The sequence below is a fragment of the Perognathus longimembris genome, chromosome 3 (assembly GCF_023159225.1).
Source record: "Perognathus longimembris pacificus isolate PPM17 chromosome 3, ASM2315922v1, whole genome shotgun sequence".
Lineage (NCBI taxonomy): Eukaryota > Metazoa > Chordata > Mammalia > Rodentia > Heteromyidae > Perognathus > Perognathus longimembris.
This window is the reverse complement of record NC_063163.1, coordinates 1,737,163-1,761,043: the sequence shown is the minus strand read 5'-3', so window position 1 is coordinate 1,761,043 and position 23,881 is coordinate 1,737,163. Positions and strand designations below refer to the sequence as shown.

The 23,881-nt window shown below is 51.5% G+C and overlaps 1 long non-coding RNA gene across 1 annotated transcript; it reads right to left on the bottom strand.

Moving 5' to 3' along the window:
• Positions 1-911: 911 nt before the first annotated feature.
• LOC125348109 lies at positions 912-22,856 on the bottom strand. The gene is made up of 3 exons (XR_007210299.1): positions 22,846-22,856; positions 5,033-5,038; positions 912-1,452 (listed from the first exon to the last, which is right to left on the bottom strand). It is a non-coding gene; the product is annotated as an uncharacterized LOC125348109 (long non-coding RNA).
• Positions 22,857-23,881: the final 1,025 nt, after the last annotated feature.

The window sequence follows — 23,881 nt, the reverse complement described above, 5'->3', positions numbered from 1 at the left end:
TGATGACGCCCGGCCCCTGGCTCCACCGCCGTGAAGACGGAGGGGGAAACGTGTTTCCCGGTTGCTTAGAAACCTAGCGCAGACACAGAGGGGGGAAATGGCGGGGTGCCCCGTGGCCCCAGGAAGGCAACCTGGAAGAACTGGGAGGAGGAGGAGCACCCAGCACGGCCTGCATCTTCCCCCTCGCTCAGCCGTTCTCTGGGTCTGCCCTTCAAGCGACCTCCACCCGCCACGCTGAAGGGCAAAGAGACCACAGCGCTTCCCAGGGTACCAGGACTGGGCGTTAGGACCACGGCCGCTGCAGTGCTCATTGTGATCTGCAAAACACAGGCCATTTCTGGGCCTTCCGGACCCACGGGTGTGCTCATCCCTGCCCTTCTGACCTGCCCCATCTTCCTGCCCCTCTGCACACTGCCCCGAGAGTGGCTCTGACCCCATCCCCAGAGATGGGAGGGTGAGGATGAGTCACGTGTTTGTCTGGTGGTGGGTGGGTAGGTGGGCTGCGTTGTCCTTACGTAACTCCCGGACTCGTTCATCAAATCATGATTCAATTCCGCTCAATGCCGGGATTTTCCACACCGGCCACATGGAAGAACGTGAACTGTGTATGCTGAACAAATGTGCTGAAGTTAACAGCCCTTTAGAACTTATATTTGAGACTCCCCCAACTCCCTAAATGCCATGATAGTTTGACCCTAGCGTCACTGTCACATACACGTGAGCACAGCAGGACACTTGGACTTGAACCCTGGCTGCCACTGGTAACTGGTGACCTTCAACAGGACCCCAGACATGACCTCAACCACAGAGGCCCTTCACTGCTAGCGAAAAAGACCCTTCCAGCCAGGTGCTGGTGGCCCTTGCCTAGCTACTCAACTTCAGCTAGTGTTTGGGAAAGATCAAGTCTCAACTAGATCTTCTGCCATCAGTTGTTTTATGTGAAAAAAAAAAATAACCTGTTCCTGTGGACAGATGTTTCCAAACTGTCTTCTGGGGCAAAGTGAACTCTCTAGTCCTCCAGGCCCAGGGCAAGAAAGTGTTAAAATAAAAGCCACAGGGCTGCGGGGGCCGGGGAGGGGAGGGGTCTCTGGGTCTGGGGATCTCAGGAATCTGATGATTGCCAAGGGCTCCTGGATGTTATGGTAAAGCCCACGGGTTTCTGTTACAGCATTAAAGATAAGGAAGGGAATGTACTGTAATATTAAAAATAATAACAATGATAAAAGATACGATAAGCACACCAGAGAAACAGAATTTTCTGGCAACGGGAATAATAACTCTGAATACTAAATACTCCTGTAAAATTACAAGCAAAAATGTGTTAGCTCCCTGTTCATATTTTGCGGAGTAATTCCATTCATATTGCCGAATTTCACGCGATGCTGATAACTAGCATTTTTTAAGTGCTTGAGTCCTGCTGGGTCTGCATGGCTGTTCATCTGTTCTCACTCCCTGTTAGTAGGAACTGTTGTTGCCCTAATTTCCCAGGTGATGCTACTTGGGCATGGGGCTGGCAGATGCCAGGACCAGCATCTGGCTCCCCTTAAAGCTAAGCGCTGCGCCGCACTGTCATCCTGGTGCAACCCCCCGGCGGCCATTCCTGAGGCAAATGACACGTTTCCTACTTACTTAAGAATACTATGGCTTTGGTGTGCTAAACCGAGTCAGCGCCAAGACCTAACTCTCCAGGTCTATAAGAAGGCCCCTTGTCATCAGCGTTGGAGGGAAACCTAAAAGGTGACACCACAAGTCCACTGACATCCTCTCCTAGGAGGCCGGAACACAGAGCTCCTGAGTCCAGTTTGCTGGGAATACCGTGATTTGTGTCGCATGCTGGGAACTCGCTGACGACGACGGGTGGAGGAAATGAAGCAGCAAAGACGAATTGGGAGCACGATGCCTGATGAGGCAGAAGAGCAGCCTCTCGGGAGCAGCTGAGAGAGGAAGACAGGAGAGAGGTGGAGTGGGCAGGTGGGAGGGTAAGGTACCGCACAGCCTCACACAGGAATGTGGTGCGGGTGTAACGGGCCTTCCATCAGATTACTAGAAAGGGAGCTAAGAGAAGAGCGGGTTGCCCTCACTGGTGTTGGGTAGTGGGCATCAGAGGTAATGGGTCCTAGGTAATAGATCTAGTCCCCGCAACCATCTTAGCATAGAGACCTGGTGGCTGGGGCTAGAGCTTCTCAGACAGAAAAGATGGTGCCAGAGAGTTGAAGTTATTGGCCTAAAAATCAAGGTCCGTTTTGCTTGAGCCAGGCGGCTCGAATACGATGCCAGCTACTCAGAAAGTGGACATCAAGAGGCTCTCGGTTGGAGGCTAGTCCAGGTAAAAGGTTAGAAGCCACCTGAGGTATCTTTTGCCAATCGTCTCAGGCGCGTGAGAAGCCAACACGTGGGGTGGGGGACACCTCCCCGATTCTTATTCCTCCACGCGCAGAGAAAAAGATCTAAGGCAATGTATTTCACATAGCCAGCTGCGTTTCACTGCTAGCAACGAGGACTACTCAAATGGTGATCGCTTACACACACAAGGATGAAGGTCACACAAAGGGAGTCGAGAAAAGGGGTTAAGTCTCCCTGGAGAGCTTGGTGGCCTTCTGAGCCAGTGTCCTTCCTGTCTTGCAATTCTCTCGCAATCCCCACAGTGCTGTGACCTCAGCCCCACATCGGGACAGGGCAAGTGCAGCTGCAGCACCACCCAGCCCAGCTACCTGAAAGCTGAATGAGGAGGAAGCGTGGGGACTGTAGAGGAGGAAGCTGCCGGGTAAGCAACGCATCTAAAGAGTCTCCAGAGAGCATGCGCTCTACTTTGCTATGATTTAGGTAGAGGACTAGGAGTGAACGGGAGGAAGGCTGACGTTTCCTCCGCATTCTAGGTAACCGAGCCCTCAGCTCGTGAGGCTTCAGTCCGGAGAAGGAGAATAGGCATCTGGTCGACCCTGATTCTCTTGGCCACGCATTGGGACAGATTGTTTATTGAGAAATATGGCCATGAGTAAGCAGGAAAAGGCTGGCAGTAAAACTGAAGGATGACTGGGTCAAGAGTCAGTCTTTCGTTTGCTTTTTGATTTGGGGGTTGCTTTTCTTTTCCGGATGATTTTGGGATGTACCTAAAGGTACTGGAAAGACTGAAGACAAATACACTAGAGGTGCTATTGAGCAAGACTCCCTAAAAAGTCAGGGAAGAACGAATGAAGATGCGAAGAAGGGGAGAATGCAGTCAAGAGCCCAATATCTATCCTAAAAGGTTAAGAAGAGGGAAGGATCTGTCGGGGAGGGATGGGTGAGAATGTTGAGAGGGTTGGCGTCAATCAAGATATATTGTATTTATATGCTGCTTTGTTAAATAGCAGCCCCTTTTCACAAATAAAGGAAATAAATGCATAATAAACGTCTTTTTAAAAGGTAGGAGAGAATGGATCTAAGATCACAGTCCTCTATATGCAATGTTATTTTTTATAATCTTGGGAAGATAAATGTGTACAAAAAGGTTGCTTTGGTAGACTAGTGAGAAGTTCCGTGTCATAGTTTACGGTACTTATTCCACATGCTGCCATGATAAAGAGCCACAAACAAGAGAGTTAAGAAACAAAACTATGTTACCTCATACTCCTGTAAGCTCTAAGTCCGGGATGGGGAGGTGTTGGTTCCTTTCCATCATTGAAAGGATTTGTGCTCCTTCCTCTCCTAGCTGCTACTGGCCTAGGCACTCCTGAGTGGCTATCTTCCCTGCGTTCATGGGATCTTCCCTCTGACTGTCTCTGTGTCTGTGGAGTCCCTCTCTTATTGTAGAGGTACTGGAATTTGGACTCAGGACCTTGTATTAACTAGGCAGGTTCATTATTTGGGGATTTTTTTTAGAAAAGAAATCATATGTAACATACTTCCAACCCTTTCCAGTTTTTCCTATGATTTTTATTGTTATTGTAAAAGTGATGTACAGAGGGATTACACTTAGGTAAGTCAGATAAAGAGTACATTGTTTTGGAACTACATCACCCCTTCCCTCCTCTCAGTTTTCCCCTCCCATCCCTACCTACAAGCTATATAGTTCATTTTCAACCTAGTGTCCAGTGACTATCACTCTCCTTTGTCCCACCCCCGACCCTCCCAAAGACAGATAAGTGAACACAATGAAAGAAAACAAAGCCAGTTACAAAGGAAAATAATCTCTCATTACTATTTCCTAGAGTTCATTTTGATAAATATTATTTTATATGATCAGATGCACCTAGGTGTTGCACCTTTATATTCCTCTCCTTGGTCTCACTGGGTGTGAATGCCTAGAGTCCTGAAATTTATTGTGTCATTTATCAAGTGTATTCTTTTCTTTTCTTTTACCTTTCAGCATGTTTATCTAATTTATAGGCACATTCTAGTTACCACAAATGAGAGAAAACACGCCACTTATGCTTCTTTGGGTCTGGCTTAGAAAAAGCTCTAAGTGGTGCTGTGGCTCAAGTGGGAAAGCAAAGTTGGAATCCTCAACACTCGTATAGATGATGTAGAAGACAGTCCGAGGGATCAGACAGAATAGATATAATTGAGCAAGAGGAGATAATTATCCAGAATAAAGCTAAGTAGAGGAAAGGACCTAATTTGACTCTGATATGTATTTAGGAGGGAGTAAAGTAGTAAATAAATGAGCTGTGAAATATATTTAACAGAATTCTAGCAGAGAACGTCCTGAACATCTGAAAAAATATGCCCATTCACATACAAGAAGCCTTTAGACCACCACCAAGTAGACCTGACCAGAAAAGAACATCCAACTACCACACTGTAATCAGAACTGGATTGGTAGGGACTGAGAAAAGGATTCTTTCAGGTTTTTGTGGCCAGTGCTGGGGCTTGAACTCTGGGGCTTGAACTTCTTTGTTCAAAGCTAGTGCTTTGCCACTTGAGCCACAGCACCACTTACAGTTTTTTATTGGTGGTAAGAGTCCCATGGACTTTCCTGACCAGGTTGACTTCACACTGTGATTCTCAGATGTCAGCCTCCTGAGTAGATAGGATTACAGGCGTGGGCCACCTGTGCCTGACAAAAATAAACACATACCCAAAGTGAAAGATGGGGATAAAAATCTTTCAAGCAAATGGACCTCATGAACAAGCCAGCATATCAACCCTAATGTCAGATAAAATAGACTTCAAATTAAAATTAGTATGAAGAGACAAAAAAGGACATTGCATATTAATAATTTTCTATCAGGAAATTTTCTATCAGGAGACTATAACAATTCTAAATATCTTTGTATGGGATGCTGGAACACCCATTTTCATCAAACAAATACTACTTGACTGAAAATGCACATAGCTCTAAAGACACTGATTGTTGATGGCTTCAACACATCACTGTCACCTCTGGATAGGTCATCCAGGCAAAAACTCAGTAAAGAAATCTCATACCTAAATAGCTGCATTGCTCAGCTAGGCTTAACAGAGATCCACAGAATATTTCACCCAGCATCATCACGATATACATTCTTCTCAGCAGCCCATGCAACATCCTCCAAAAGAGATTATATCCTAGGTCACAACGCAAATCTGTGAAAATTCTAATAAATGAAAATTACTCCCTATATCCTGTCAGGCTGCAATGAAATAAAAGTAGAGCTCAACAGCAAAAAAAAAAAAATCACAGAAAACTCTCCAACTCATTGAGATTAAACAATACATTGCTGAATGACTGGTGTGTCACTGAAGAAATAAGTAGGGAATTCAAACATTTTTGGAATTCAATATAAATGAACACACAAAATATACCAACTCCTCTGGGATACAGCAAAGGCAGTGTTCAGAGAATAATTTATAGCTTTGGGTCTTATTTCAACAAATTAGAGAAATCTCAGATCAACACTCTAGTGATGTACTACAAGCATCTAGAGAAACAAGAACAAGCCAAACCCAAAACCAGTAGATAGAAAGAAATAATAAAAATTAGATCAGAAATAAACAAACTGGAGACAAAAAAACACATGAAGAATCAACAAAACACAGAGTTGGTTCTTTGAAAAAAAATTAACGAAATTGACAGACCTTAGAAAAGCTGACTAAGAAGAGAAATCACCCAAATAAATATAATTAGAGACAAAAAAAAAGAGAACAACACAGCAGAAACAAGCAAAATTCAGAATACGCTAAGGGAATACTTTGCCAATAAGTTGGAGAATCTGGAAGAAACGAGTATATTCCTAGAGAACATCAATATACCAAAAGTGAACCAAGAAGATTTAAACCAATTAAATAGACCCATAACAAGTAAGGAAATTGAAATGGCAATGAAAGATGTCACAGCCAAGAAAAGCCCAGGACCTGATGGATTTATAGCTGAGCTGTCTAAGGTCTTCAAAGGAGTTCTGGCACCAATACTCATCAAACTCATCGACGAAACAGAAAGGGAAAGAACACTATCAGACTCACTCTAGGAAGCCGGCATTACACTCATCCCCAAACCAGAAAGGGATGCATCAAAGAAAGTGAACTATAGACCCCTAGCTCCGACATAAAGCTTCACAATAAAATTCTGGCCAAGCAAATTAAAGGGCTAACAAAAAAAAAAAAGAAAAATTCATACACTACGATCAAATGATATTCTTTCCAGGGCTACATAGCTGGCTCAATCTCTGACACCTGCACCTGTCCTGAGCACTGGCAACGTTAGAAACCAACTCCGCACGTCTCTCTGTGGCTGACCAGTCAGCCTGACCACACCATTCAGTTTGCGGGCCTCTGGCTCGGCACGCCCCGGTTCCTTTGTAGGGCTGTATGTTCTCGTTGCTATGACATTCACTCAGGAGGCAAAGGTGGGGGGCTGTCTGTGCCTCAGGCTGGCGCACAGTGGGTCTTGGAAAGGAGCCCCAGCACCCAAGCTCTGGGAGGAGGCTGCAGAGATACCCCGCGGCCCCCACGTCCGCGCCCTGGACAGCGGCCGCGGCCACGGGCCCGCCGTGCCCCAACTGAAAATGGAAACTCGGCCTGCGGGCTCCGTACCAGCCGCTCCCGCCTGGCTACTCAGGAGGCTGAGGTCGGAGGAGGACTGAGGCTCAAAGTCAGCCCAGAAAAGAAAGTGAGGAAAGCTCTCTTCTCCAAGGAACTACCGAAACGCTGGGACTGGAACTGCGGCTATCGGCGGTGGAGCACTTACACAGCACCTGGGCTCTGAGTTCAAGCCCCAGGACCAGCACCAAAAAAATACATTGACATACAACAAATAAAGCACCGACCATTGATTTGCGTTGCAGAGTATTGACTGCCTGAACCCCTTTTGTGGACTTTAAATAAACTCCCCCATCCACCACTTACCTCTCTTGTTTTAATCATGCTGACGGCTAGGCACGTATCTAAAAGCTCAGACATTTTCGGAACTGGATAAACCGCTTTAATCTGGAAAGAATGTCAGAATGGCTTCTCGGTCCCTAAGCCGCGTCTGGCGGGGCAGGTTCGTGTTTGCTGGTTTCGAGCCTCGCCGGGGGAGAAAGCTCGCAGGTTTCTCACACCGGGCCTATTGTGGTCAGCCGCCACTGATCAGAGCCTCCAGGCCCGCGCAGAAATCCGAGGGTGACGGCGTGGCCTTCCCCAGGGCCAGGGACGAGCAGGCCACAGAGCCGGCCCGGCTCAGGCCCCCTCCCGCCCTCCCCACGCCGCCCGCGACGCCACCTCCTCCCGGGGCCGCACCGCGCTCCCGCGCCCGGCCCGGGGCCTCCGGCTCCCTTGCCCACCCCGGCTCCCCCGTGCCTGCCTCCTCCGCTCCCGTCGGGACGCTTCCGGGTGGCTGGAAGCCCTCGCCTGGACTCCCCGTGAAAACGCAGCTCCACCCGGGGCTGCCGTGGACCCCACCCACCCCCACCCCTGGGCCCTGCGAAGAATCCCGCTCGCCCCTTGCAGATCTGGAGGCCAAGCCGGGCATCGGCCCTACAGCCCTGCTGTGGAATCCCTTCCCACGGAAGCAAAACCCACTCCGGAACTGGGAAAGCACCCACGGTCCTCCTCGCGCCCTGCCAGCGCAGTGACAGTGGCATCTCTCCTAGACCCAGAGTTTTACACACACACACACACACACACACACACACACACGTGCGGCGTGAGCCTGGCGCCTCTCCCGGCCACCTCCACGACCCCGGCCCTTCTCCACGCCCACGACCTGCCCCTGGCTCATGGGAAGGGAAAGTGCAGGTTTCAGCTCCCCACGCCCCCCCCCCGCCCCTACTCCAACAAGAACACCCACTGCTATCCCCTTCCTCACCCATCACGCCTGGTACCCCTGTCCTGGGTGACTTCACCCTGCCCGGGAGTGTCTGGGTGCTGGTGACGCTTGAATTCCCGCCCCTGGCCTGCTCCAGCTCTCGGCTGCTCCCGCCCCTCCTCCTTGGCCACTGGGTTTCCCTGCAAGCTTCCCAATCAAGCCTCCTTGAGCTGCTGCACCACCTAGGAAGACAGCACCCCCCCCACACACACACACACCGCCAGTGCACTGCATCCAGCCTGCACCTGAGGGAATGGTGATGCCTACAGACAAGCAATCCGGCACCTTCTGACAATACCCAGCCCTCCCTGGTCGTGCGTGCCATGTTCTTTTCCACAATCTCCAGCCTGGCTTCTACTATGAAGAACACACTGGATAGATTTTTGATGGGGTAAAATGCCAGGAGCTGGGACAGTGGTCTTCAGGCACAGAAGGAGGTGATAGACCGCAGGAAGTGCAAAGAACAGCCCAGAAGAGGAGGGGGACTGAGAGCACACTAGGAGGAGCACGCCGACGCATTTAACAGAGAGCGGCACCGAGGGGTAAAGAGTGGAGCGGGAGGAAGCAGATCGGCTGATGGGAAGGACAAGAAACCCAGTGTGTCCTCCAAGAGTAAGAGGCAGAAAGAGCCTTGAGCAGAAGAGGGGAGTGGCGGAGGGGGGGGTGGGGTGGTGGGGAAGAGGCCCTGCCAGCCTAGACCTGGACTGGAGCCCCCTGAACCCTTCAGAGCATCCAGGTGGCATTAGGGGCCGGGTGCTTCGTGGTGCAGGGGGCTGGATGAGGAGGTGGGAGGAGGAGGAGGGGACTGCGGGATGGGGTCCCTACGGGGAGAAACCACCATTCGTGCCCCAGGGGCATCAACACCAAGCCGCTTGGGATGTCCCCTTCACGGTGACCTCCCCGGCCAGCATCTCCTTTCCCCGGAAGAGCCCTGTGAGCTTCGGTGAAAGAGCGGGAACAGGGAATGAGCCGAAGGCCTGGTCGACGGAAGGTCGTGCAAGCCCAACAAACCCCAGGGACGCTGGGCCGGAAAACGCCCTGCAATGCAGCGCAAACCACAGCGCAGCTCGAAAGCCTGGCGTCTGGAGCGGAGAAGACTCAGGAGTTCAAACGACGGGGAGCCCAGCAAATCCGCCTTTAAATATACGCGAGACACTTGGCGTGTGCAGAGCGAGGGCGGCCACCGCCGGCTGCCATTGCGACCTGGCTTTCCCTGGGGATCTAGCTCATCCCCCCCCACCCCCCGCCCCCCATGCGGTGCCCTTGGCCATACGACTCACCTGCTAGCATTTGGTTTCTTCGCTGTCTACAATGTGCCACTCCAGAACAGCTCACGAAGAACATCTGGGGGAACACAACAGCCCGAGATAAACTGAACGTGTGTGTGTGTGTGTGTGTGTGTGTGTGTGTGTGTGTGTGTGTGTGTGCACCTATACCAGGGCTTGAATTCAGGGCCTTGGGTGCTTGCTTAGCTTTTTTGTGCAGGGAGCTGGTGCTGTACCACTTGAGCCAAGCTTCCAGTCTGGATCTTTTTGCTGGTGAATCGGAGAAACGTCTCAGAGACTTTTTTTTTTTTTTACCCAGGCCGGCTTTGGACCTCTATCCTCAAGTTTCAGACTTATGGGCAGCCGGGGGTATAGGTGTGAGCCACCAGGGCCAGGCGGGTTGAACCCCTGCGCTTCAGGTCTCGAAACGTATGATTTGAAAGAGGCGCATGTTGAAATAGAGAACCATCTAACTTTTGTTGTTTCCTGAGACGCGGAGAAACGGCCTTCTCCCCGCTTGCCCACATGAAAATTCCCCTCATCGAAGTGCCGTTCCTCAGGTCTACGCAGCCCGGGAGGACAAAGCCGTTCCTTGTCTGCGGGGCCCGTGGGGCTCCGTCCCTTTGAAAGCCGGGCGAGACAGAGAAAAGGCAACTTGGATCCCAGTCAACTCGAAGCCCGTCATGGGAGCAGGAAGGGCGGGTGTGTTTCCAGTGCAGGCAGGTCAACTGGGGAAAAGGTGATGTTTACCCTACCCTGGAAAGGCAGTTCAGAACAGCTGACCCAGAGCCCAGAGTTGTAGGCAGAGCCGGCTCCAGCAGGTCTAGGCGAAAGGAAAAATTAGGCAACCATCTGAAGAAGAAAAAAAAAAGAAGGAGGAAAAGAAAACCTGGAGCCTACTGAGGGGAATCCGTGAGCAAGAACGGAGGGCAGGGTTAGGGAATGAACAGGGAAAGGTGGGCCTGGGGGGGGGGGGGGTGGGCAGCGCCCAGCTAAGAATGGGTGTCATGGGGGGGGGTGCTTTGTGTGCTGTAGATCCACAGGGAACAAACCAGACCCGATGGGGGAGGGGGTGGGGGGGGAAGGGGAATGGGGTGGGAAGGAGAGGAGGGTGAGGCAAGGCGGGGAGGGGGGGGGAGTTGGCATGAATCCACCCACGATCTCAGAGCTTCGTGGAACTCCACACTTCCTTTAGAGCCAGCTCAGTCTTCTGGGCTGAACCTGGAAGATGCACGCCGAGGAGCACGCCGGAACCGCGGCCTTTCCAGCGTGGCCTGGCGGCTGCGTCCACGCCCCAGCCCTCCCCGGGGGTTCCGGGCCGGTTACTAGTGTGTAAAGAGCTCGCGTCGTTCTGTACCGGGGACCCGAGCAAGGGCCCGGCGGAGGGGCGCCTCCATCTCCCCGTGCCCCCCGGGCCTCTTGCTGCTGGGGAGTTGCGCAGGAGCAGCCTCGGGCTGGCTCTTGAAGGTCAGGAGACGCACTGTGTCTCCACAGCAGATGAGCCATTGCGCCTTCGAGAACGGGGCAGCGGAGAGGCAGGCAGGAGACCCGAGAAGATGTCCATGTCGACGTCCACTTTCAGAACTAGATTCCTGTCTCTCTCTCTCTCTCTCCTTCCTTCTCTATGTCTCTCTCTCTCTCTGTTTCTTTTTCCTCTCCCTCTCCTCCCTCTCTCTCTGTAAATTTTAATGTAGATAAGCCTGGAAATACTGGGATCTTACAGCATGAGTTCATGACAGTGACCACTCGGCCCACGTCCAGGGCATGCTGGGAAAGCCAACGCCTTTTCCGACGGGCGTGCTTTCCATAAGACGAGCAGCCAGCCGGGCCCCGGCTTTAATCACGGTAGCGGGAGCCTCCTGCATGGAGCGAAGCCCATCCACGCTCGCAACCTGGCCTGCGCCGTGGGGCAGGATTGCTTTCTCCCACGTCAATGGTAAAACCATCGGTTCAGCCCCGAGGCCCATTTTCCCTCTTCTACAGGAATGACGTTGGGAAACCATGGTCCTAGGACGCCTTTCACTCCCTGTATCCTGTCTTGGAACGTACTAGAATGGTCATTTTAGATCGGTGCTTCCTGTCTACACCCTCCCTTCTCTCTTTGCTCTAATTCCAGCACCTATTTTTGTACTATTCCGTGTGCATTTGGTAAGAGAGCCTCCCCTCTGTGTCTTCTGAAGGAGGCGGGCCTAAGTTATCTGAATGCAACACCAACAAGAACAAGCCCGGAACTCAGAGCTTTAGGACTTGTATTTAGTCTTGTCATTTTTCCCCCCATCGCTCATCCACCCAACGTATAATGTCGGGGAGTCCCGGGGGGTGCACTGGGCCCCCCAGGTCTGCTCACACCAAGGCTGCCGGGGTCTCCAGAGGACACCCTAAGGGAGACGTAACACAGACTGGAGGTGTGCGCCCAGTGCCACGCCCGCTACGTCGGGTGGGGGGGGACTGGTGGTGAGATGAGATCATCGGCGCACTTGGGACGGGGGCAGGCTCGGCTGGGCATACAGGGGCTGCCTACCAGACTCCCGGGTGCAATGCCACTCGGCAGGGAACCGCAAGGAAAGCCGCGGGGCGTGAATTTGGGCTTCCAGGGCAGGAGCCTTCTGGGGAAAGACGGGCACATGTCCAGGCTGCGGGTAGCGCGTGCCGTGTAACCTCCTGGAATTCCCGTGTCCTCAAGGCCTTTGTAGCTTTACCCGCAGAAATCACCTCCGAAGGGCTGCTTTAAGGACAGGAGGATAAAGCCAGAAGTCCTCTGGGCTGAACGTTTGTGTTTTCAGAACGACAGGGCTGCCTGCACCGGGAACTCCTGCCGGCGGCGGGACCTGAGCCACAAGTTTTCAAAGCATTCTTCCCGCGGTTTCCACTAATTGGGCTCCGGTTCACCTTCCCTGCGCCCGAGACTGCGGGCCCATGACCTGCTGCGACACAGTATCTAGTCCTGCCCAAGCGCAGCGCCCTATTTTCTGGAAAATTGGTGTCGAGGAGCCTCATTTGACCCAGATTTCTTTGAAATCAACAGCCAGGAATAACAAGTAAGCAAACAAACAAGGCCTCCCCTCCTCCTGACACCTGGCGTGTACACCGCGTGGCCTCCTCGCAGAAGGCCTGGGCCCTGGAGGGCAGTGTCACGCACACACTTTCCAGAACGGCGGCTCTGTCCAGGATGCTTCTGGTCTGGAAGCAGCAGCCACCCCCGGCTTTAGCTCCCTTCTCCCTTTCCCACGAGTGGGGCAGGAGGAGGGCGATGAAGATGAGGAGGTACCTAGTCCAGGACAGCCCCAGTGACAACATTTTCAAGACCCTATCTCGACAGAAAAGCTGGGCACCAAGGTACAAACCTGACACTCTAGCTACGCAGGAAGCGTAAGTAGAATAGCATAGTCCAGGCGAATGCAAGCACCAAAGAAAATAAAGGGATAAAGTGCGGCTCAAGCAGTAGAACACCTGCCTAGCATGAGTCAGCAGGCCCTGAGTTCAAACCCCAATCCCAACCCTAACACCAACAAAATCCAAGGCAAATGTGCAGAGGTACAACAAGGGCAGTGGTCAGGACCCGAATGGAAGTCTGTCATTCATATGTGTTTATTTAGTTAGTTAGCCAGTTAGTCTTGTCACTCTTGGGGCTTGAACTCGGGTCTGGATGCGCTGTCCTTGGGTTCTTTTGTCCAACACTATCACTTTGAGCCATGGCGCCACTTCCACTTTTCTGGTGGTTCGTTGGAGATACGCTACCCAGGCTGGCTTTAAACTGCACCCCTCAGATCTCAGCCTCCTGAGTAGCTAGGGTTACAAGTCTGAGCCAGCCGTGCCTGGCTTATCTATACTTTTCATAGCAAACATCTAATAACTACAAGGAGGTGTTTAGTAGTGAAACACATTGGACATTGGACACTCTAGTGGGACTCACTTCCATCACTAGATGCATCTGTACTGCGCGGCATTGCCGACAGTGCTCCGAGTCCTTCCTCCCCCCGCGGATGGCAAAGGCAGGCGACACAATCACTCCTTGGTCATCCAAACGGAAGAACGCCGACTCCCTCAGTGCAGGATCCCGTAAGAGAACGTCACTAAGAACCCCAGCACGCTCCGCCCGCATCAACGCTGCTATGACAACATGTCCCTTCCCGCTGGGATGAGGCTTCGCAGAAGTGCCCCGTGTGACAAGGCTGATGACATCACAGCGGCCCAGGCGGACAGCGGGAGCCGTGTTCGTGATGGAAGGAGGCCCTCGTCCTGCTTCCCAGCATCCTCTTCCGGAACCTTCCTTGGACCCCACGGAAGCCATCTCCCCAGGCCGCTGACGACAAAGGCGGCAGAGTAAAGCGCGGCAGGAAGCGTCATGGCCATCTCTGCACCGGGTCCTGGCCGCAACAGTGCAGGCGTGAGTTGGGGGCCCTCTCCAGGTCGTGAGTGTGCACCCCGACACGAATGCTTCCCACCTCCAGCCAGATCTGGTCTTGGAAATGCGGGCCATGGCCCATTCACTTGAGTCAGTGACCTGCAAAGAGTGAGGGTCCCCGCTAGACACCCCCTGGCTCCGTAGCTCTCTGTAGCACCGGTGGGAAGGGCAGAGAGGAGGAAGGAAACCTCCCACTCTACCCCTACCCTCTCTTGATGCAATGTCCCATGTCCCCAAGAACAGATTGGCAGCCAGTCCTTCAGGTGTCAGAACTGCTGGCACCCCTGCACCAACTGGGCTGTCTACATCCATCTTCTCTCTCTGATAAGATCACGAAGATGCCATACTCTCCAAGAGACAGTAAACGTTGAAATCACACTTGGAAATACTACATTTCTGACTGCTTTGGGGAAAATTCTTTCTACTGTGTCCTAGTTTTATTTGTACTTGTTTAACATTACAGAGTAAAGAAATTTTGGGTTCCTGTAATTATGGTTACAGTTTATCATAATCTTTAACGCTAGGGATATGTGGAACTTTTCCTTCCTGCTTTGTGCCACAGTAAAGTTTGTATCCGCATCCTTTAAGTTGAACACCACAGAGTAAAGTTCATGGGTTAGGAAAGCTCACATTTATATTTCAGCATCAAGGACAGAAAACATTAATGCCTGGCCTTTGACTCACTCTTTGTGCTTAAAAATCTAACACAGGGAACTGGAGAGTGCTAAGTACAAATTTCAAATCATAAATATTTTACTGAACTTGAAAATATGTTAAACAGAAATGTACTATCTTAACCGGTATTTGTCTGTGAACTGAAGAATAAATGAAAAAAGTCCTTATGATGGTGGGTTCATAACCGGTCATCATTAAATAACTTGATTCTGGGCAGAAAGAGGAAAATGTGGAAAAGATCTGCCTCGTGAGTCACGTTTTCTGAGTACCGACACCAAGCATGTGTGTGTGTGTATGAGTGTGTGTCTGTCTGTGTCTGTGTCTATGTGTGTGCATTTGTGTCTGTGTGTGTGTCTCTCTCTCTTCTGTGTCTGTATCTTTATGCATATGCTCACCATCAGCTCCAACCCAGGCAACCATAACACTTTTATAAACCCACACTCTACAGTTGCCAGACAGCTTTAACCTGGAAGACTCTGGACACAGCTCCATGGGGCCCCTGCCATGCACACCTTGTAGGTAGCAGGTAGGGAGACACTAACATGGAAATGACAACTAGGAATCTTTTTCCACAAAAGGCAAACAGGCATCCCTTGTGGATGAGAATCTTCCAAGTTCTTAATGAAATTAAACACCCAAATCTCAGCTGAGCGCGTGTCCCAGAGCAACAGAAATGTGAGAGCCTTTGCTTCATTGCTTATGGCTGGGGTTTTCACTGGCACCCTGAGCTGGAAATGATGAAACTATCTCTCAACAGGTGAATAAATAAGCAGGCTCTGGACCTCTGTGCATGGAAGACAACTCAGGCATGAAAAAGAACAACCTGAAACCTGACCTTGGATGAATCTTTTGTGGGTATTTGTGCTATTTTTTCTTCTTGGCACTACGTGGGTTTTAAGTTGGGGCCTCTCGCTTGCTAGGCAAGGACTCTACCACTTGAGCTACAGCCCCAGTACTTTGTTCCGTTAGTCATTTTTTAGACAAGGCCTCACATTTTTGCTGAAAGTCGGTTTCAGACAGCAAGCCTCCCACAAAGCTTCTCATATAACTGGTATTACAGACATAAACCACCATGCGCAGTTTGTCTGTTGAGATCGGAGGAATGGTCTGGATAAATTTTTGACCTGGCTGGTCTCGAACCATGACCCCCTAAACTCCAATTCCAGAGTAGCTGTGGTTACACAGGGAAGCCATTATGTCCAGCTTTAGACCATATGCCTGAATTTGAATGGCATAATTGGAAAAAAAAAACAACTGCATCTCCCTAGTCTTCTTTAATATAGTATTGGCACTTCTGACAAGAGCAGTCAGGCACGAGAAAGACATTAAAGGGATCTAAATAGAGAAGGAAGAAGTAAAACGATCACTTACTGTAGCTGACAGGCTCCTGTACCTAAAGGACCCTATCAACTCCTCCTCCAAGATACTACAACTTATTTTAAAGAAAAGACGCTGGTAAAGTACCAGGGAATAAAATCAACACATAAAAACCAGTAGCTTTTGTGTATGCCAACAATGAGAAGACTGAGACTGAAATCAGGAATGCAGTTCCATTTGCCACAGTTTCAAAATACAATAGGAATTAACTTAACCAAGGATGTGAAGTATCTCTACAGTGAACACTATAAAACTTAAAGCAGGAACTCAAGGAAGACTTAAGGAATTAGAAAGATCTTCGATGCTCCTGAATTGGCAGAATTAATTTCATGAAAACGGCAATACTGCCCAAAGCAATACACAATTTAATGCAATGCCCATTAAAATCCCAATGTCATTTCTCAATAAGATAGAGAAAACAATACAAAAAATTCATATGATACCATAAAAGGACCCCTGAGCCACAAAAGTAATCGTGAGCAGTCAAAATGGTACTAGAGATATAACAATACCAAACTCGAAACTCTACTACAGACCCGTGATGATGAAAACAGCGTGGCACTGGCCCCAAAACAGGCCTGGAGACCAATGGAACTGAACAGAAGACCTGAGGAGGAAAACCCCACAGACCTAGACCCATGTAATATTTGATAATGGACCCAAAAACATAAGCTGGAAGAAAGACAGCCTCTTCAACAAAATGGTGCTGGGAAAACTGGATAGTGACATATGCAGAAAACTGAAATTAATTCCTTATCTATCTCCTTGCACCAGGATCAATTCCAGATGGATCAAAGGCCTCAGTGTAAGACCTGAAGCCATGAAGCTAATGCAGAAAAGATTAGGCAAACATCAGGACTCCTTGGCACAGGGAAAGGACTTTCTGAACAAAGATCCAAAAGCACAGCATATTGAACTCTTGATAAATGAGATGGCACCAAATTAAAAATGTTCTGCATGACAGAGGACATGGCTAATAAGCTAAGAAGACAGCCTAAAGAATAGAAGATTTCCATGAGCTACACATCATAGAATATACCTAGAGCTTAAACCAATACACATAGAATACATATAGAGCTTAAATCTTCAGTAAAACAACAGCCCAGTTAATAAATGGGCTAAAGAATTAAAGAGTCTTCTCAGAAGAAGAAGTAAAAAAATGACCAACAGAAACTGAACAACTCATGGGGGGGGGGAGGAAGGAAAAGGGGGGAGGGGGAAGGAGGAATGAGGGACGAGGTAACAAACAGTACAAGAAATGTATCCAATGCCTAATGTATGAAACTGTAACCTCTCTGTAATTCAGTTTAATAATAAATATATATATATATATAAACAAAAAAATGACCAACAGACACATGAAGAAATGCTCAACATCTCTGGCCATAAAGGAAAGCCAGCACACCCAGCTTAGAATGGCCACTGTCAAGAAAACAAACAATAGGAGATGCTGGTAAGAATGTGACCAAAAGGACTGGGACTGTGGCCTAATGGTAGAGTGCTTGCCTCATATATACATGAAGCCCTGGGTTCGATTCCTCAGCACCACATATATAGAATAAGCCAGAAGTGGCACTGTGGCTCAAGTGGCAGAGTGCTAGCCTTGAGCAAAAAGAAGCCAGGGACAGTGCTCAGACCCTGAGTCCAAGTCCCAGGACTAGCACAAAACAAAACAAAGAATGTGGCCAAAGGGAACCTTAATGCATTGCTGATGGGAAGGTAAACTCGTTCAACCACTCTGAAAAGCAGTACAGAGGTTCTTCAAGGAAACGAAACTATCCTGTAACCCCGCTCGACTCCTGGGCACTTACCCGAGAGACTACAAACCAGAGTACTGGCATGGAATCAGTCCAGGTGCCCCTCAGTGGAGGAATGGATCAAGAAAATGTGGGACATACACACAAGGGAATTTTACTCATCCGTTAGAAAGAATAATACTGAAGAGACCTGGGAAAATCATGTTAAGTGAATTTATGTTACGCGAAATTAGGTGAAGTCAGGTCCAGAGAGACAAAGGACGCATGTTTTCCTTCATACAGAGGGCTAGATTTAGCTAATAAACTTATAAGGAAATACATGAGGTGGTATACAAACGCATTAACTGAAATATACAGTAGATTCAAATAGTGTAATCCCTTAGAAAGGCAAAGTCAAACTTCAGCAAAATAAACACCAGGAAGGGGGTACTTGAAAGAGTCAGGGTAGAGTTGAGGGGAAAAGGGGGACATGTGAAGAGGAGAAAGGGGGAAGAAGGCAGACGAGAATTCAATGTTCACTCTACACAATTAAGACAAGTAAGGGAAACGGTAGATGGGGGAATGCCGAAAGGGCGTGGCATTGCTCAAGATGGATTGTGTTGATGATAAACCGCTTTATTAAATGGCAGCTTCTTTGTAGAACTCCTTAAAGATAATTTTTTAAAAAAAATAAGAGGGGGAAAGAAGACACTATAGTAAAAGACCAATGGATTTGTGGTGATGGAGGGCAGGGCGCTCCAAGGGCACCCCAAAAGGGGCAGGCTGAGGGAGTCAGGGTCCTGGGCTTACTCCATCCTGATTTTTCTGATGATGACAAAGATGCACAAGTCTCTCCGTGTACCCAAACTGACGGGCTGCATGCCAGGAGCACCCACTCCAGCCTTTTCCGTGTGTGCAAAGGGCTCGCATGGGAGAGAACAAAGACCCGGGAAGAACACGCAGCGGGCGCTGAGGACTTGCAAAGCCCTTCCGCTTGAGTTCTTGCTGCAACGGGGAACACACAGACTTCCGAGCGGGATTTGAGCCGGGCTTAGTGGGATCGTTCTGTTGACAGAGGGAAGATGGATTGCAGAAGGGTGTGAGGGAGGGGAGGAAATCAATGAGCAGTCTATGCAAGGGAGATCAATTAAGGGCCAGGGGTAATGAATTCAGCTTTGTGCCCTCCGACGCAGAGACACACACGAGCGCCGAAGCGGAGACATCACGGGGGGTTGAGTATTTGAGTCTGAAGCGCTTGAGAAAGACGTCCGCGTCCGCCATACGATCTGACCGTTGACGTTGCCTTCGACAAATCCCACATCAGGGGAGGGGAGGAGAAAAGCGGAGTGAGATGGGAGCCAAAGAGAACCCCGGCATCATAGAAGGAAGACAGAGAGGCAGCACACATGCAGCCACACGGAGAGAGGGGGGAGGAGTCCCTGCCCCGAGCATCCTCGTCTGAGGGGCAGGAGGAAGGCAGGGCCACCTTTGGGGGCTCCATCCTGGCCCCACAGTGCCTGGCCTTGTCATCTGGAGCCATGGAATGAGCCCCCTACAGCGTGAGGGAATCACAGTCACTATTTGGCCCTCTGGAGGTGACCTGTGCTGTCAGCAAAGTCCAACTCACTGCACGTGGAAACTGAGGCTGGGAGGCGGGAACAAGCCGGCGCGTCTGACACAACGCAACTACTTCATGGGACCAATGGGAGTGCAACCAAGCATCTCTTCTTTTTCACTTGCCGTTGGGGGCAGTACTAGGGTTTGAACTCGAGACCTCTTGCGTGGAGACAGGCTTTTCGGCTCGGCTGCCCTGGACCCCTGTCACCCCAATCTCAGCCTCCTGTAGCTAGTATTAGGAACAGGAGCGTGTCAGGACCATGCCTCTTTCCTATCAGCTTCTTCGGCTGCGTGGGTGATTTCTTCACCTTTCTCTCCACGCACCGCAAAGCACAGATACTGCCTTGGAAGCAGCCAGAAGCCCCTGAACTCAGTCCCAGATAGCTTTCTCACGTCACTGTCATGGAGATTTTATTCTCCCTAGCCTTGACATCTCTAATAAAGGGAAAGGAAGAGGGGAGGGAGAACAGGATGGTGAAGATAGGAAGGAAAGGAGAAGGGGAGGTAGAGGAAGAAGAAGGGCGATAAGATGAGAAGTTGGGGGAGAAGGAGGGGAGAGGAAGGGGAAAAAGAGGAGGGAAGGGAAAGGAAAGAGGAAGAAGGGAAGAGGGGAGAAGGGGAGGAGGAGGGAGGAGAAGGGGGAAACGTGACATGCACACCCCTACTTGACCTAGCTCCTCCTGCTAAGCCCACCCTCCAGTTCCCACCTTCTCCCAATGGTTCCACTGGTGACCTATCCCACGGACGAGGTCAGAGCGCTCCTGATCCAATCCCCTCCAAAGCCCCGGGGTGAGCATTCGAACCCGTACCACGGAGCCCTTGGGACCTTGCAGCTCAGCGCAGAGCTCACGTCTGCAAAGCAGACACCAAGGCCGGGGAGCGAGCAGCACTAATGAAGCCTGCAAGAAACTACTGCTCATCTCCTCGGTCACATAAATTAGGTTTCCAAGCAGCTACTGCGGTGAAGTATGCATAGTTATTTTGTCATCGGAGCTAGCTATTTAAGCACAGCCCTGTCAAAAGTTCTCTTGGCCTGTAACTGCCCTGACGATTTACTGCAACAACGAGAAAGCTGCGGACCAAGAAAGCTGGGACGTGTGGGGACAGAGTTAACAATTCCAAGAAAGTCTTCCCTGCTTTGGCAAGCGGCCCGGGAGGGGCGGGGAGGAGGGGGAGGAGGAAGGAGGAGAAGGAGGAGGAGGAGGAGGAGGAGGAGGAGGGGGAGGGGGAGGGGGAGGGGGAGGGGGAGGGGGAGGGGAGGGGGAGGAGGAGGAGGAGGAGGAGGAGGAGGAGGAGGAGGAGGAGGAGGAGGAGGAGGAGGAGGAGGAGGAGGAGGAGGAGGAGGAGGAGCCCTTCCTGCCGTTGGTGAGGCTTACCCTCTACGGCCGGGCGGGACTTGCCATTCAAGGAAGCGGCTGCAGGAAACAGATGCACACCATGGCAGAGGAAGCCCCAGGTCCCGTGTAAATCAACCCAGCCCTCCATTCATAAAAACCAACCCAAGACAGAAGGGCTACACGCCCGGAAGGATGATGAGGATGGATAGACCAATAGCTTGCCTGAGAGGACAGAAACCACAATAACAAACAATTTGATCCAGAAAATGTGGAATTCTATGCTTTGGAAAGAAGGGCGTTGCCCCATTCATAAGGAAATGGAAAGACTTTGAAGACATTTTTTTTTTTTTTGGCCAGTCCTGGGGCTTGAACTCAGGGCCTGAGCACTGTCCCTGGCTTCTCTTTGCTCAAGGCTAGCACTCTGCCACTTGAGCCACAGCACCACTTCTGGCTTTTTCTATCTATGTGGTGCTGAGGAATCGAACCCAGGGCTTCGCCTACAGTGACATTTCATCCCAACAAATCACGTTCCTTGAGAACAATATTCAAGTGCTGACTCACTGATGCCTATTATTATCATCTTTGTTCATTTCTTATCTACGCTTCATAGCAGGGTACTTGTGGGGGTATTTTTTGGTTTGTTTTTGTGAGACTGGGTTTGAACTCAACCTCAGACTCTGCACTTACCGGGCAGATGCTCGACCGCTTGATCCGTGGCCCCGCCCGTTTCGCGTTTATGTTTTGAGTGGGATCCGGGGTGCTGCACTCGTGCCTTGGGCTGCCCAGGACCAGGAGGAAACGTGCACTTTCCACATGGCCTGAATGATGGGCCTGCGCCACTACACTCAGCGCGAGGCCTTTCGAGCCTCTCTGCGCGGTCTAGCCCGGAGCCGTGGCCCCCCTGGCCTGCGCAACGGGGCTGGAATTGCAGGTGTTTCCTGCCCGCACCCTCTTTAGCTCATCAATAACAACCTCAGAAAATCCCCACCTTTTCCCAGGCACAGCCTTTGTTCCGATGCTCCTGTCGCTTCCATTTCTTTCTCAAAGAGAACTTCGGAGGTATTGTCCCTCTCCCCCAGACATTGCTGTGGCCCTCCGGACCTCGGGTCCCCGAAGCCCTCCGAGCTCCCTCGGGGTGCCAGGCCCAGGCAGTCTGGGTGACAGGAATGACCTGGGGTCTTCTCAGCCTCCCCACCCCCCACCCTCAACGCCCACGGAATGGCGTGGGGACCTGAGCTGGGGCACGGGTCCCCCTGGGCTTGCGAGTGAGGAGAGCCGCAGGACCGTGTGTGCACATCTCAGTAAAACAGACCGTCGAGCCGGAGCTCTCCTGCCCCTATTCTTGACTCTCTCCGGACTCCTGCCTGTCCACCCTGTAGCGCCCCGGCGAGAGTGGATGATACAGCGCTCTGCTCCCCATTCTGTGCGTTCACTCTCTCTTGCTCGCTCTCTCGCTCGCTCTCTCTGTCTCTCTGTCTCTCTCTCTCATCAGCACCTCGCTGGCGGAAAACTCCGCCATCTCACACACCATGCCTAGCTCCGACTCTCTCAAACAGGGAGATTCCCAGGTTGGGAAATCCTCCACTTCACGACTCTTCGCCTTCGGGGCTGTGAGCTCTGCCGACGCCGAGAGCCCAGCCGGGTGCCAGGAGCGGGAACCCCGCCCCCCCCCCTCCTGGGTCGCCCACCTCCACCCCAAGGTCACCTGGGGATTCCCCCGGTCTATCTTTCAGGCTGCTGCCCCGCGTGGTCACAATGCAGGAAGAAGCTCCCGGGCGCGGGGAAGGGAGGGGAGCCCCTGCCTTATCTGGAGGAATCGTCTTGGTCTGAGGGGAACAGAGGGGGGTCCCCCTGGAGAACTGAGGAAGTTTGGGGTGAGCTGTAAAGAACTCCAGGCCGTTACCACGTCCACAAGAAGCGGTCAGTGTTTGAGCAAAGGGGCAATCGTCTGCCAGCAGCCGGCCCGGCAGGGTCGGGGGGCCATTCCACCTGCCGGGGCACCCCCAGGGGCTGCAGCGTGCAGAACGGGGTCGGGGGGCAGAAAGCCTGGGCACAGAGGAGCAGGAGGGAATGCCACGAGCGGGCCCCGCCGGGCAGGGGGCCCGCTGGCCTTTCCTTGGAGGGCGTGAGGGACTCCATCGCCTGCTGGGGACAGCAGGGGCGAGGCCAGAGGGCCACACGAGAACACCCCCTCCCTGTAGCCCTACCAGGGGACACCCGATAAGGACGCGGGGTGACATCCGACGCCTGTCAGGGTCTGTGTGACTATCCGTATCCCACTCGTGATTAGCCATTCACAGATGGGAGGCTCAGCCCAGGAGCTCCTGCGTGCTAGGACTGGGGGGGGGGGGGACACTCCATACCAACTCCAGGTCTGTCACCTGCCTCCACACCGCCCCAAAGGCAAGTGGGGAGTAAGCGTCCTACCCACGACAAGCTCCGGCCTGAATGTAGCAGAGGACACGCAGTCTTCAAACACACGGAATATGCTAGACTGTCTGGAAGCACCCAGCACCAGAGAGGACCCCCATCCCACCCCCTCCCTTCGGGTCCATCTTCCTGTCCCTCCAGATGCCCCCAGGGTAGACAGACAGGACAAGCAGGGACGGACCGGGCATCGCCTCTAATCTGCCGAGCCTCCGTGGTCTCGGGCAGTGGAAACGTGATGGGGGGAAAGGGAAGATGGACCGCGGTCATCGCGTTGACCCTTAGGCTTAGGTTAGACTCGGAGCGTGGTGTGACCCATGACTCTGCACTGGTGTGCGCGCTTCTGAACCTTGTGCAAGCTCAGCACATGAGAAGCCATCCCCGAGGCTGGATCCCACACAGGCCTCCAAGTCCCAGGATGTCCTCCCCTTCCCCCCCTCCCCCCCCCACCCCACCGCTCCACCGGGAGCTCCTCGGGGAAAAGCCCTGGGTCCACGAGAGTCTGAAGCTCGTGGATGAAGCTCAGTTAAAGATCACCGACCGAATAAACGACGGCAGAAATGAGCACTCGCCAAGCGTGGTGCCGCTTGCCTGTAATCCTAGCACCCGGGAGGCGAAACTATGAGGATCTCGAGTTTAATTCCAGCCTCGGCAACACTGCAAGACCCTGTCCAAAAAAAAAAAAACCCCAAAAAGTTAGGAGACACCAATTGCTAAGACGTCACACTTTGCCCTATATAGCAAATAAAACAATACCAACAGCAATATTTACACATTTACGTTTGAGGACATCCGAT